Genomic DNA, 14,934 nt, shown 5'->3' with positions numbered 1-14,934 from the left:
ATTAGTAATGATAAAAGTTGCAAGTCGTAATTGGCAAATGCTGGTATCTGCCAGCTCAGTGAAAATGATAGCTAGATAGTGAGTTGTTTAGCTAAATGAGAGAGGCAGCAGGAAGTCATGAGGGATTTCAATATCCTGGAGGTAAAGTGGACTGATCAGGAACACTCTTGACTGAAACATGAAAGCACTAACAACTTAATAGAGGCAATAAATGGCTTTTTCTTAAAATACCATGTGCAGCAGGATACTGGGACAGATGCTGCATTACATTTAATATTTAAAAGGCTGTCATAAATTATTGGCTCTGTGGAGGTGGGTGAACACTTGTATTCTCTATCAGTAATTATTCCATTGTTAGACTTGATATCAGAATTAAAGCTAAGACAAACCATAATGGTTTCAGACTGCTAATTTTAAAGATGTGGCAGACAAAGGAAACATTTTTTAAAACAGGTTATCACATTCTCAAGGCATTTTAAACACTTTCCAACCAATGAATCACTGGTTTTTTCAAATGTAGTCACTGTTATGTAGGCAAATGTCACACTTAATTTGTGCACAAAAGGTCCCTCAAATAGCAAATAAGATGTGTAATCAGTTATAGTAGGAGGTGTGACAAGAACACAAACTGCCTTTGATAAATTTTTAAAAATTGATTACTGTTTTAACAGGTCTAGCGAGGAGGATTTTTCCTCAGAGCAAAGGCAGGTGAAAACCAGAGTCTGGCTATTGAATACACACAGAAGAGTGGTCTATGAAGGATAATGACTTTTCTTTCAAGCATCACAGTGAGTTATTTCAAGTTACTTAAGGATAATTTAAATAAGTAGTACTTGAGGTCAAAATAAAATGACCAATTCATAAGTCGGAGCAATCCAAAAGATGAAAACCTTCTCATGGTGGCTTAGTGGTTAGCACTGCTGTCTGACAAAAGCAGGGACCTGGGTTTCATTCCACCCTCAGGCAACTGTGTGGAGTTTGCACATTCTCCCTGTGTCTGCGTGAGTTTGTTTCGGTTTCCTCTCACAGTCCAAAGATGTGCAGGTTAGGTGAATTGACCAAGCTAAATTACCCATAGTGTCCAGGGATGTGCAGGCTAGGTAGATTATCTATGGAAAATAGGTGAAAATGAGGACTTACAGATGCTGGAGATCAGTGTCAAGATTAGAGTGGTGCTGGAAAAGCACAGCAGGTCAGTCAGCATGCCTCATTCATCAGGAATGGGCCTCATTGCTGATGAAGGGCTTTTGCCCGAAACGTCGATTTTCCAGCTCCTCAGATGCTGCCTGACTTGCTGGGTTTTTTTTTTCAGCACCACACTAATCTTATCTATGGAAAATGCAGGGTTACAGGGATAGGGTGGGAGGGATGGGATCTGGGTGGGATTATCTTTGGAGGGTTGGTGTGGATTCGATGGGCTGAATGACCTGCTTCTGCACTGTAAAGATTCTATCATTTTAAACTGTGTCCAAACAGATTAATAGCAGAAAACAAATTGTGCTTTTGGAATTCTGAATGAAATATTAAATCGTTCTCCTCAAGGAATCACAAGGAATCAATTCCACAGCCCATTAAACTGGTTTTGGATTTACTGATAGATACACAGGCCACTAAACTATGGGGTCCAAAGAAATTCAAAGCATTTAATAAACAGCATGTCTCAGAGTGTTAAGATGTGAATGAATAGGTTTGCCATTCCTTCAGTTGTTCACCATTTAAAAACATCGCTATTCAGCAGAACTGAGAGGCGTTTTCACTTACTGTGTATTGATCTCACAATCAGTGAGGTACATTGAAATACATGGTTATTGTGAACTCAAATTTATACAGTATACAGTGTGCAGTAGTAGTATCCCTATTTCTGAATCAGAATGCCTAAGTTCAAGTCCCATCTGCTGAAGAAGAACATTTGCACATATTGATTAAAATATTTACAATCCATTGACTCCAGACTCTGGACAGCCTGAAGTTTCATGGCAATATGAGCAATATGATGGAATCAGTTCTCTACCTGTAGAACATCAGCTGGAACTCAAAGGGTAGCCAGGGCACAGAATATACAAAGTTAAAAATGACACAACACCACAATACCACAACACCAGTCCAATAGGTTTATTTGGAATTACAAGCTTTCAGGATGCTGTTCCTTCACCAAGTAGCTGTGGGACAGGATCATAGGACACAGAAGATGCAGGCAGTTACCTAGGTTATCAACAGATTTCACCCTTGAGTACATTCGTAAGTCAATTTACACACAAAGTACACACAAATACAACACAATACAAAACAGCCATTTGCAAGTATGAGCAAGCAGTCGCATGACAAATCTTTAAAATTAATATTTATAGGGGATTTCATTCAAAAGTGCAAACATTCACATGTTGGATTTCATTCATCAGAAATCACCTGTACTCCGGGTGAGAGAACTTCATTATCCATCATTAAAAGTGCTTCAATAGCATCACAGAGAAATAAGAATTAAGAAATAAGAAGAGTATAATGACACAGCTTGCTTTAATCTATAGACCACTATCTCGTGGGAAGGATGTTAAAAAGCAAATATACTTGGAAACAACATAGAATAGTTGCAATGGGGTATTTTAGTTACTCAATTAAAGACTGGGATTGTGATGGTGTAAGGGGCAGCGAGAGTCAGATGTGACTAAATTGTGTTCAGGAGGATTTCTTACAGTACTATGTATCCAGTCACACAAGAAAGGTGGCACTGCTACACCTGGTTCTTGGGAATGAGGTAGGCCAAGTGCATCAAATGGCAAAGGGAAAACATTTGGAGAATGGTGATCATTGTATCATAATGTTATAGATGACAATGGAAAATGACATTGTTCAATCCAGAGTAAGAATGATCAGCTGGGCTCGTTAACTGAGCTGAGACCTGAGGTACCTATTTATTAGGTTAGACCTGCAAATGGTGGTGAGAGGAGCAAACCAACATGGAATAGTAACTTAATCTCATCTCCACCAACTGCCCAGTCAGGGAAGCATCTAACCATGACGATATTGGAAGGTGTCTCTATCATACAGTCCTGGTGTAAACAAAACTTCACGCTGAGGACTTTTCCCATTTTATTTTGAAATATTCTTCTTTTCACTTCTCACAACAAGTTACACCTGAAGCAGGCAAAACATTTGGTTGGTTCTGATTCCATATCTACCTTTTCCTGGAAGAGGTTGCTTGTCTTTCACCAGAGCCAATAACTTGCGAGATGCTAATCCACATCCAGTCTGTTTGGCAAGGTAATCTCCTGTTTTTACTGCCTGTCATAGGCTTATGAGAAAGATTTACCAGTTGACAATCTAACTATTTATGAATATACCTTCTGTTACCATCGAGTGTTGGAGTGGGATTTCATCCCAGAGCTGCTAATAGAGAGGTAGGAACTTTCCTATTGCCTCAAAGACCTCCATATTTGGGAACATTACAACTGTGCTAATGAGACTAATTCAGAATTGGTGTAGATACTCAAAATTCAACATCAATGTTATATTCATTTGAAACAGCAGATTTGTATTCAACTCCTATTCGTAACAGTTTGGTACAGTGAGACCCCCACGTTATCTTCACCAACAACCAGTGCAACAACTGTACTTCATGATAAAGTTTGGAAGATAGCAGAAGTAATAGAAGTATTAACAGTATGTATGAAAGTACTGGGAGGGGAGAAATAAACTAAAATTGAAAATGTTAATCTGATTGCTAGAGTTGGCATAAAAGACAGAATAATGAAATCCAAATCAGGGTTCTAATACATGTTTGTGAATGCAGTACTGAAGTGCAGAGGTATTCTGATGCAGGAGTCACAATAGGTAGCATGCAGGTATAGCAAGTAACCAAGAAGGTTAATAGAAATCTATCCATAATGAGAGAAGTTGAACATCAAAGTAGTAATGTTATGTTTCAGTGATACAGGATATTAGTGAAACCACATCTTGAATATGGTGTGTAGCATTTGTCCCCTTGTTTAATGAAAGATGTCAATGCATTGAAGGCAGTTCAGAGGAGATTTTCTAGATTGACAGTCTGAATGATCAAGTTGTATTACATAGAAAGGTTGAAAATCCCACAACACCAGGTTATAGTCCAACTAGTTTAATTGGAAGCACTAGCTTTCGGAGCGCTGCTCCTTCATCAGGTGGTTGTGGAGCACACAATTTTAAGACACAGAATTTATAACAAAAGTTTAAGTGTGATGTAACTGAAATTATACATTGAAAAATACCTTGATTGTTTGTTAAGTCTTTCATCTGTTAGAATGACCAGAGTCAAGATTAGAGTGGTGCCGGAAAAGCACAGCATGCCAGGCAGCACCCGAGGAGCAGGAAAATTGATGTTTCAAGCAAAAGACCCTATCAGGAAGCTTTCTTCGCTTAAAGACTGATGTGACTTTGAAACTATCTGCCTGAGAAACAATGGAGATGGGGTCATTGAATATTTTGAATGTGGCAGTAGCTAGGTTTTTGTTAGGTAGAATTGTCAGGGATAGATGGATACATGGAGTTAGAATCACAAACAGATCATCCATGATCCTTTCACATGATGGCACAGGGTAAAGGCCTGAATACTCTACTTATGCTCCTAATTCAAATGTCCATAATTATCCCTCCATTGACCATTCAAAGGCCTTTGTATCACTTTGTATATTTACCACCAATATTCTATTGACTATTTACTTCATTGAAACAATCACGCAAATACTATGGTTTCATTAGGCTAGGTATTCTGTCAGGAATTACTCACCTCCTGATTGTCCAACGCCTGACCATAATTTACAATATTCTCCACTTTCCTGGATGACTGCAACTCTGTTGACACTCAAGAAAATTGACACCGCCCAGACAGAGGGTGTCTTAATCAGCATCTTAATCACCCCTTTAGACATTCACTGACTTCTGCATTATTGCACAGTGGCTGCATCTGAAAAACACTCGACAGCAACCCATCTTGGCTTCTTCAATAACACCTCTCAATCCTGACCACCAAGTCGGACAAAGTCACCAGGTCATGGGAGAACCACAACCTCCTAGCTGAACTCTATCTTAACATGAAAGTATATTGAGCACTCTCTGTAATGGCCCTTTGGGTGTACATTCACCAATCAGGCTGCAGTCGTTCAAGAAGGTGACACATCACCATCTTCTTCAAGATTAAATAGGGACGGTCAAAAATGTTGAACTTGCCAGTAATTTCCGCATCCTTTAAGTGAATGATTATTTTAAAAAGACCATGTCTTCTTAACCTGCTCCTTACCTGAGATGTGATGACTCTTAGGTTACACTCAACACCAGTCAGCTGCCTCTCTAATGAAAGAGTTGTCCTTTGGAACTATGGTAACTTTACTCATAAATAACAAAGAAAAGATTTGACTTTCTGATCTATCTGTTGGAAACAGATTTGTGCTTCAGGTCAATTTAGGGTGGCACAGTGGTTAGCATTGCTGCCCCACAGCACCAGGGACCCAGGTTCATTTCCAGCCTCAGGTGACTGGCTCCGTGGAGTTTGCATTTCTGTGTGGGTTTCCTCTAGGTGCTCTGGTTTTCTCTCACAATCCAAAGATGTGCAGGCCAGGTGAACTGGCCAAGCTAAATTGCCAATAGGGTTCAGGGATGTACAGGTTAGGTGCATGAGTCAGGGGTAGATGTAGGGGAATGGGTCGGAGTGGGATAATCTTCGGAGGGTTGGTGTGGACTTGTTGGGCTGAAAGGGATTGGAATTCAATCAAATGTTGAATTTTAAGAGCACTCAATTATACTCAAATGAGTTGCTTTAACTATTTGTAAACCATTGGTAAGAACAAACTTGAAGCATGGGTAATTATTTGCATAATAAAATACAAAAGTAGTTTTATATGAAGATGAACAGAAGATATGATTGCAAGCAGAAGATATATTCCCATTAGACATATAATTTTGTGAAGCTTACTTTTGAATGGCGTTGAAGTATCCCAGAAGAAAATTTTGCCCAGAGTCTAAAAATACAAAATGTGGTTAATCTGAGTTGATCACGTAGTTTGGAAACTTTTGTGTTTTACAAGAAGTGCTCAATGGTCTCTCAGAGAGAACTCCTGGAGGCGGTTCACAGACTTCTTGTACTGCAGATTTTTATCCACTGTTATGTATCCCCCTCGAGAGACTGAATAATTTAGCATACATGTCAGCATACACTTTACAAAGGGGTTAGGACACATTCCACAGTGCACTGCACACAGCTTTTTAATCCCATTCTTTACAACTGGCCCTCTCTTGCTGTCAATTTATGAATTACAAACATTACAAATAGCCATAACAGGAACTGGAAGCCAGACCAGAACATACAATAAATGCTGTGTGGTAAAAACACAGCTTGCCATACCACTATGAACTTTTGAGGTATATTTTAATAAAAGGCATCAGAGTTTGCAAAACATTCGGGTGGCAGGTCCTTTATTAAAAGACAGAATGCAACACACATAAAACAAATGTGTACCCGTTGAGATCTTAAGAGACTAGGACCGCAGCTATAAAATATTTCATGGTCCTTCATATTTTATTGTTACGTGTTAGTTTAAAATGATAATATGAAGCAGGGACCATATAACTATGCCATAGGCTGCAATATAGATTTGTCCCTCAGTGATTTACACTGCTTTACTGTCTTTTGGTGAACTGTTTTATGTTCATTTGTAAAACTGCCCCATTTCACAGCTCCATGAGGCAAGAAAGCAAAATGGACCTTGGACAATGGGTGACTGTTCCCAGAAATATAACAGCCCTGCCAAGTTTGGTGAATTCAAACACTTTTTAACTATTACATTTAGTTTGTCAAGCTATTAGTCCATCTCCTATTGATTGCTTTACTCTTAACCGCACGAGAGATTTCAAAAACATTCATTGAACATATTGAACTCACAGCACCTACAGTCTCAAGTGAGTTTGGTTCTGAGGAAGGGCCACTGGACCCAAAATGTTCTGGTCTGGCTTCCAGTTCCTATTATGGCTATTTGTAATGTTTGTAATTCATAAATTGACAGCAAGAGAGGGCCAGTTGTAAAGAATGGGATTAAAAAGCTGTGTGCAGTGGACTGTGGGAATGTGTCCTATCCCCTGTGTAAAGTGTATGCTGATTTCTCTCCACAGATGCTGTCAAACCTGCTGAGCTTTTCCAGCAATTTCTGTTTTTGTATTGTCTGAAGTGAACAAGAGAAGAATACATGAGATCAATGAAGAGAAAGTTCAGTTTGTTTGGAATAATAATTTTTAAGTAATGTGTCACAAACGTCTGGGAATCACAAACCCAAGAGTCAGAGACTAAGGGGAAAATAAAATCATGAGGGGCATGATTAGTGCAAATAGACAAAGTATTTTCCCTGGGGTGGAGGAGTCCAGGACTAGAGGGCACAGGTTTAGGGTGAGAGCGGAAAAATTTAAAGGGGTAAAAGGCAACTTTTTCACACAGAGGGTGGTGTGTGTACGGAACGAACTGCCAGAGGAAGTGATGGAGACTGGTACAATTTCAGTATTCAAAAGGGAAATGGATTGGTATATGAATAGGAAGGGTTGAGAGGGATATGGGCCAAGTGCTGGCAAATGGGACTAGCTTAGGTTAGGATATCTGGTTAGCCTGGACGAGTTGGACTGAAGAGTCTGTTTTCTTGCTGTACATTCCTATGACTTTATGACTCTATGTGACAGTTCTCTGATGTGGAGAGAAGCAAAAGCCCAAGTTGACATTTTCACTTCCTCATTCCTGAAGAAGGGCTTATGCCCAAAACGTTGATTCTCCTGCTCCTCAGATGCTGCCTGGCCTGCTGTATTTTTCCAGCACCACATTTTTCAACTCTGGTACTCCAGCATCTGCAGTCCTCAGTTTCTCCTATCTTCACTTTTTACCTTGCTTTCTAGTTTCAGCATAAGGCAAATACCCCTGACTTCAATTGAGTGTAAAATTGGTTGGGAATGTGACAAAGGAAGGGAGAAACCAAGCTGAATACTTTCTATTCGAGCCAGAAGTGTTGCTTTAAAATTGAGTTAACACCTTGTTTCTAATTGATTGTTCCAGCAGACTTCATCAGGAAGCTAGATATGTTACTGAAGCTAATGCTACTATTGTATATACCTATTATGTACACATGTGGTGTAATATAATGAGCAGCCCCACTGACTTGTGAACTTTATTAAAAGGAAAGGTGCAATTAACAACAGGACATGCTCCAAAGGCATCAGTAGCCGGCCGAGAAAGTTCTGAAATTCAATGCAATAAAAACATTATTTGATTCATTCCCTCACGTAAACCAGAGCTGAAAGAATAGAGAACAGTATGCAATCCACAGGTAAACTTCTTGTATTGCCATGGATTAAAAATGAGCTGGATGGTTTCTGCCATCAATTGTCAATGGCCCTGATCATAAATATTCACGACAGATATAATATCTCAATATAGGAGCTCTCAACTATCAATTGGTATGCATCAGAATCCGTACATTTGAGAGGGAGTCTGAGCAGTATTATGCCATTGTATGATTGGAAATAGGGCCAAGTGAATATCATTGACTACAAGATCCTTGGTTGGGGTTGCTAACCTGGGCCAATAAACGAGAGAATCTCCTCATTCTAGGGACTGGCTTTGAGTTGGCTGGTCAGAGGCCATGTACGGAGAGCATGTAATTAAAGGGTGACTTGGTGATGGGATATTGTGTAGTTATATCAGTGTTTTTTCAGATTTTATTGCTTCCCTTTTAAGAAGTGTGATTTCTCAGCTTTGTGTCTGTTGTGTTGATTCAACATTTCATTCTTAAGTGAAACAGATGACTTCCTGCAAGTCATTGCTACAGTCAATCTTGAGCTGTGGAAGTACAAGGGAATGGTGTGGATGCCTTGATCTTGAGTTTTGGGTTGAATTTGGTTGAGACCAGACCATAAGACACAGGAGTGGAAATTAGGCCATTTGAGTCTGCTCTGCCAGACAATCATGGCTGATAAGTTTTACAATGCCATTCTCCCAATATCCCCAGATAACCCTTGATCCCCCTTACAATCAAGAACCTATCTCTCTCAGTCTTAAATATACTCAATGACCTGGTCTCCACAGCCTTCTGTGGTAATGGATTCCGTAGATTCACACTCTAGTTGAAGATGTTGCTCCTTGTCTCTGTTCTAAATTGTCTTCCCTTATTCTAAGGCTGTGCCTTCCGGTCCTGGTCTCTTTTACCAATGGAAACATCTTCCCGACCTCCACTCTGTCCAGGCCACTCAGTATTTTGTAAGTTTCGATTAGATCCCCCCTCATCCTTCTAAACTCCAACAAGTATAGACCCAGAATCACGTTAAGCTTTTCATTCCTGGGACCTTTCACGTGAATCTCCTCTGAAAATGCTCCAGGGCCAATACATCTTTCCTGAGATATGGGGCCTAAGACTACACACAATACTCCAAATAAGGTCTGACCCAGCCTTATAGAGCCTCAAAAATACATCCCTGCTTTTATATTCAAGTTCTCTCAAAATAAATGCCATCATTGTGTTTGCCTTCCTAACTACTGACTCAGTTGAAACTTTATTGCTGGAACAGCACAGCAGGTCAGGCAGCATCCAGGGAACAGGAGATTCGACGTTTCGGGCACAGGCCCTTCTTCAGATTCCTGAAGAAGGGCCTGTGCCCGAAACGTCGAATCTCCTGTTCCCTGGATGCTGCCTGACCTGCTGTGCTGTTCCAGCAATAAAGTTTCAACTTTGATCTCCAGCATCTGCAGACCTCACTTTCTCCTCGAAGATAACTACTGACTCAACCTGCTAGTTTACCTTGAGAGAATCCTGGACTCAAACTCCCAAGGCTGTTTGCAGACTTCTGAATTTTCTCTCCATTTAGAAAATAGTCTATGCTTCTATTCTTCTTACCAAAGTTCATGAACTCATGCTTTCCCACATTGTATTCCACTAGTGACTTCTTTGCCCACTCTCCCAACCCGTCCCAATCCTTACACAGTCAACCTCTTCCTTGTGCTTCAATTGTGACAGGATCTGAGCTTCTGTACTATTATTCTATGTGACAGGGAATTGCTGTTGGTGTCTTACAATGAGTTTCACTATAGTATGACATTATAGTGGGACAGATGTTAATGCAAGAGGTTGTGCCCTCTGCTCTTTATATGAGAGAATGTTATAGAACGATTCACACATTAGTAGATCAGCAGCAACTGGTTTTGACTATTAAAGCACTCTGGGGAAAATCTGTGAGCGGGCTTTCATTTAAAAGAATGCAGTCAGAAGTATATTTACATTTGACAAACTGAAATACAGACAATTTATTTTAAAAAAAACAGGTTTTAATAATAAGGAGAAAAGAACAGAAATACCCTTTGGCTGAAATCCCAAATTCTGAAATGGAAGCAAACTACATGAGTGACATTTTACGATTTAAATTCTTAATGAGGACCTTTCATACTCTGTGGGCTTGAGGGACAATTGTGTTATTAAATAAAACTAAATTTCATATATTTGTTTATTTCACCTGATTGCAAGACGTAATATTGTTTGAAATAGACAGAGGTAATAAAATGAAGTTCAGTTTTTAAGTTTGACCTTTCTAGTGAAAATAAAAGATTGCGCCAGATTTTGCTGTGAAAATAATAGTGAGACTAACAGTGCTCGCTTTTATTTATGTCAAATTAATATCAATTTTTCTGAAGAAATAGACACCCGTTAAAAGCCAATATATAAAGGTCACTGTCCAAGTAATGAGTTTCATTGATACCCTCAAGAAACAAATAATTCACTGTTTGACTCATTATTGAAATATATTGAATGTCATTTTTATTGTTGTATTTGTATCATGGCTGTGAACTGGATTCGTAACAGAAGGTTTGAGTTATATTTTGTTATTACAAGAGTGAGTTCTATTTCAACAATGTGACCATTCAAAACAGCTGCCAATCAACCAGTCTGGCTTTAGAAATTAACTATTATTTGTTTCTTCAGCTATTAATTTTGATTACATTTTAACAAATAAGAATATAACTGCAAGCGTAAGACATTCAGCCTGTTAAGTTGGCCAAGCCTGCCTCACCATGTAAAATGATCATGGCAGATCGAACATTTCAATTTCTTTTACCCACCCCATCTCCATAACATTGTATGCTATTGGTAATCAGCAATCCATCAATCTTTACCTTAAACATACTCGAAGACTGAGCTTCCATCACCCTCTGCAGTAGGGACTGCCAAAGGTTCACAACCCTCTGAGTAAAAAATATTCTCCTCGTCTTGAGACTTAGTGATAACCAACTTCCTTTTAAATTGTACTTTCTGGTTCTAGACTCTTCAACCAGGGGAAGTATCTTACATGCATCTACCCTATCTCTGCCTTTAAATACGTTGTATGCTTCAATGAGATCACCTTCGATTCTCTGAAATTCTAGAGAATACAGGTCCAATTTGCCCAATCTATCTTCACAGGACAGACCTCCTGTCCTTAGAATAAGTCTCAATACCTTTATTGCATTCTGTCTTTGACTATGATATCTTTCCTGAGATAAAGAGGCCAAAACCGCAAACAACATTCCAAGTGTGATCTGAACAATCTCCGAGAGCAGTGAGGCTCAACCGTTCTTTGGCCACAGCCCCGCAGATGCTCTTCTCAGGTTCTAGGGCCCCCCTTTCAAACAGGAAAACAACACAAACAGATAGACAGAAAATCATTTATTGCTGAACACTAAGGAAACCTGAACATTCTGACATACTGGACAAAACTTAAAAAAGACCGTATGAAATTAAACACCTATCAGGTCTAATGTGATCCTTGAGCTTGGTGCTTTTCTGCACGTTTCATGATATCGGGCTCAAAATTAGGTTAGGCTAATTTCATCAGTTCAGCTACCAGGGCTCCCATAAACCCTTGGGACTTCCCTTCTCACAGTTTTCCGTCTGTGTCCACTGCAAATGTGCCAGCGTCCCTAAGGGGGCCATATTGCCCCTACTGAGAATGGCTCTCCTAGAGAATTGAAGCCAGACATCATTACTCATGTACTCAAATCCTCTTGCAATAAAGGCTAACATTCCATTAGCCATCCTGGTAGCTTGTTGCACCTGCTTGTTAGCCATCAGTAACTTATTGTCAACGATACTAAGCTCTACATTTTCTAGCCTCATGCTATTTAAGAAATACTCCTCAGGTCTATGTTTCCTACTAGAGTGAGCAACCTTACATGTTTCAATATTACATTCTATCTGCCATGTTCTTGCCCATTCATTAAGCCTGCCCAATCCTCCTGAAGCTACCTTATATCATCATCACAACACATGCTCCCACTTAGTTTTGTATCAACTGCAAATTAGGAAATATTACATTTGGTCCCCACATCTGAATCATAGCTAAATGTTACAAACAGTTGTACTGTACAATAAGTATTAATCCTTGTGGTATCCCACTAGTCTCAGTCCACCTGCACAAGAATGTCCATTTATTTCTACCCCCTGTTTCTGTCTGTGGTTCAATCATCATTAATGTCAGTACATTACATCCTATCCCATGTGATTTAACTTTTCTAACCAACCTCTTGTGTGGAACATAATCGAAAGCCTTCAGAAAGTCTAAGCACATTATGTCCATCAACTCTCTTGACCAATTTTGTTAATGATACCTTTAAAAAAACTTCAGCAAATTGATCAAATTTGATTTAATGAATGTAAAGATGCCATACTTATGATATAAAATCAAACAAAAAAAAAGTTGCTGGAAAAGCTCAGCAGGTCTGGCAGCATCAGTGAAGAGAAATCAGAGTTAGTGTTTCAGGTCCGATCACCCTTCCTCAGATTTCTCCTCACAGATGCAACTAGACCAGCAACTTCTCTTTACGCTTCTGATTTCCACCATCTGCAGTTTTTCCAGTTTTTTTTATAACGCAATTTTTAAAAAATGTTCTATTCATTTCCCATTTATTCTCTCCTCAATTAGTTTTTCTTTCCCTCCTTTGGGCTGTGCTCCTTCATATTTATGCAAAGTGGTGGTTTGCTGATGTTGAAGAATGGAGGTGTTAGTGTCCATGGAGCATGTTGTGATGAAGATAGAGTTAGTTGGTTTCCCAGAATAGTACCTATAGCGAAGGTCAAGCCTGATCACGCACTCAACATTTAAAAATATTACAAATGCTTCCACCTTATCTTATTTTGAATTGAAATTCCATCATTTGGGGCGGCATGGTGACTCAGTGGTTAGCACTTTTGCCTCACAGTGCCAGGGCCCCAGTTCGATTCCTGCCTCGGGCGACTGTCTGCGTGGAGTTTGCACATTCTCCCTGTGTCTGCATGGGTTTCTTCCCACAGTCCAAAGATGTGCAGATTAGTTGAATTGGCCATGCTAAATTGCCCATTGTGTTCGGTGCATTAGCCAAAGGTAAATGTGGGTGGATGAATGGGTCTTGGTGGATCACTCTTCGGAGGGTCGGTATGGGCTTGTTAGGCCGAAGGGCCTGTTTTCATACTGTAGGGAACCTAATCTAATCTGCCATTGTGGGATTCAAACTTGGGTACCCAGAGCACTGGATTATTAGTTTGCCATAAAGCTGCTGCCATATGGTGTGATATTTCATAGTACAGCAACATGTCCATTCCCTTGGCCGATCATTTCTAATCTGTCTGTGCTAAGTAGTGTGATGCTGTAAGTTCTGCATGAGGTGGTGATGTGCAAAAAGGCAAGGCAGCAATGCAGTTGTAAAGATTGTGTATTTTGGATTGTGGACTGTTTCAACATTAAGGATTGATGAAGGATTACTATATGTTTTGATAGCTAGTAACCTGATGCTCATTGTAAGTACTGTTTACGCAGCTGTTGGTCCAAGCACTCATAGGAGAAGGTGCAGGTGTGCTAGAGCTAAGGATGTGCACAAAATGAGATTCCCCAGAAACAAGTAGCTGATTGGTCTGTGGACTAGTGACCAGTCATTGATGACAGGGGTCTTCTGCCTGCCAGCAACTATGTGAGTGGTTCCCAGATAGCTGAACAACTGAGACTGTGAACAACTTAGGGAGAAGCCTTCAGATTCTACAAGTCCAGGAAGCTTTTGTTCTCTGCAGCAAAACTCACCTTAGGCCTAATGAAAACCAATTTATTTTTGCATGTTGTGACTTTTAGTTAATTAATAACCTTGTATAACCGTTAAGGAGTAACCCTATACCACCTCCAAACAAATGAAAGTACCTGGAGAAGGAAGATAGAGAAGTAACATTCTGATCAAGCAAAAGATCATCTCAGCAAACCCTCTGAATAGGGATTATTGAGCTGGCTTCCCAGTCTTTTTCCTCCGCCCATGTTATTTTCTTCTCTTGTCTATGCCTGTATACAGGGTTTGTAAAAGGGTTGCAGTTTTAACTAAGAGAGTTGATTGTTATTTATCTATTCTGGAGGGTGTATGTTTGCAATAAATGGTCGCTCTTGTTAGGGGTTGGTTCTGTCTGTCAACCTGGAGCTAAAAGACAAATAAATTGGGGAATTTTGTGGTACTTTAAAAAAGTCTTGTGTGATGAATCCAGGAGTAGCAGAGTGTTGTTTCCAGTGTACTGTCCCAGTGAAGCTTAACACATTGAGCATCTAAGTAGGTGCAAAGTGAGTGAGTCGTCAGAGAGCTCAGAGTCCTCAGATACACCTAGTTCTGATGTATGAGATGGGTGCCTGTCCCTGCACCCAAAGGGACAGTAACATTGCAACGTAAGGCATCAGTGCACTCCATAGTGCAATATTAAAGTGGCAAACTACATTATAAGTGAGACCGAGATGTTGCATGAAACTGGTACATTTCTGATGAAGGCTGTCTCTGCCCATGGAGAGGGGTTTGAAATGTTGGGGAAAGCTAGTCAAGGATGGAAAACAGGAGGAGCAAGCAGCGAGCTGGAGCTGCCAATTACCCCCGCAGACTTTCATGTCAGCAATTTGTCTCTGTCTAGTTTC

This window comes from Chiloscyllium plagiosum, chromosome 35 (genome assembly GCF_004010195.1).
Source record: "Chiloscyllium plagiosum isolate BGI_BamShark_2017 chromosome 35, ASM401019v2, whole genome shotgun sequence".
NCBI classification, from domain to species: Eukaryota; Metazoa; Chordata; class Chondrichthyes; order Orectolobiformes; family Hemiscylliidae; genus Chiloscyllium; species Chiloscyllium plagiosum.
Note: the sequence above shows the minus strand (reverse complement) of the source record.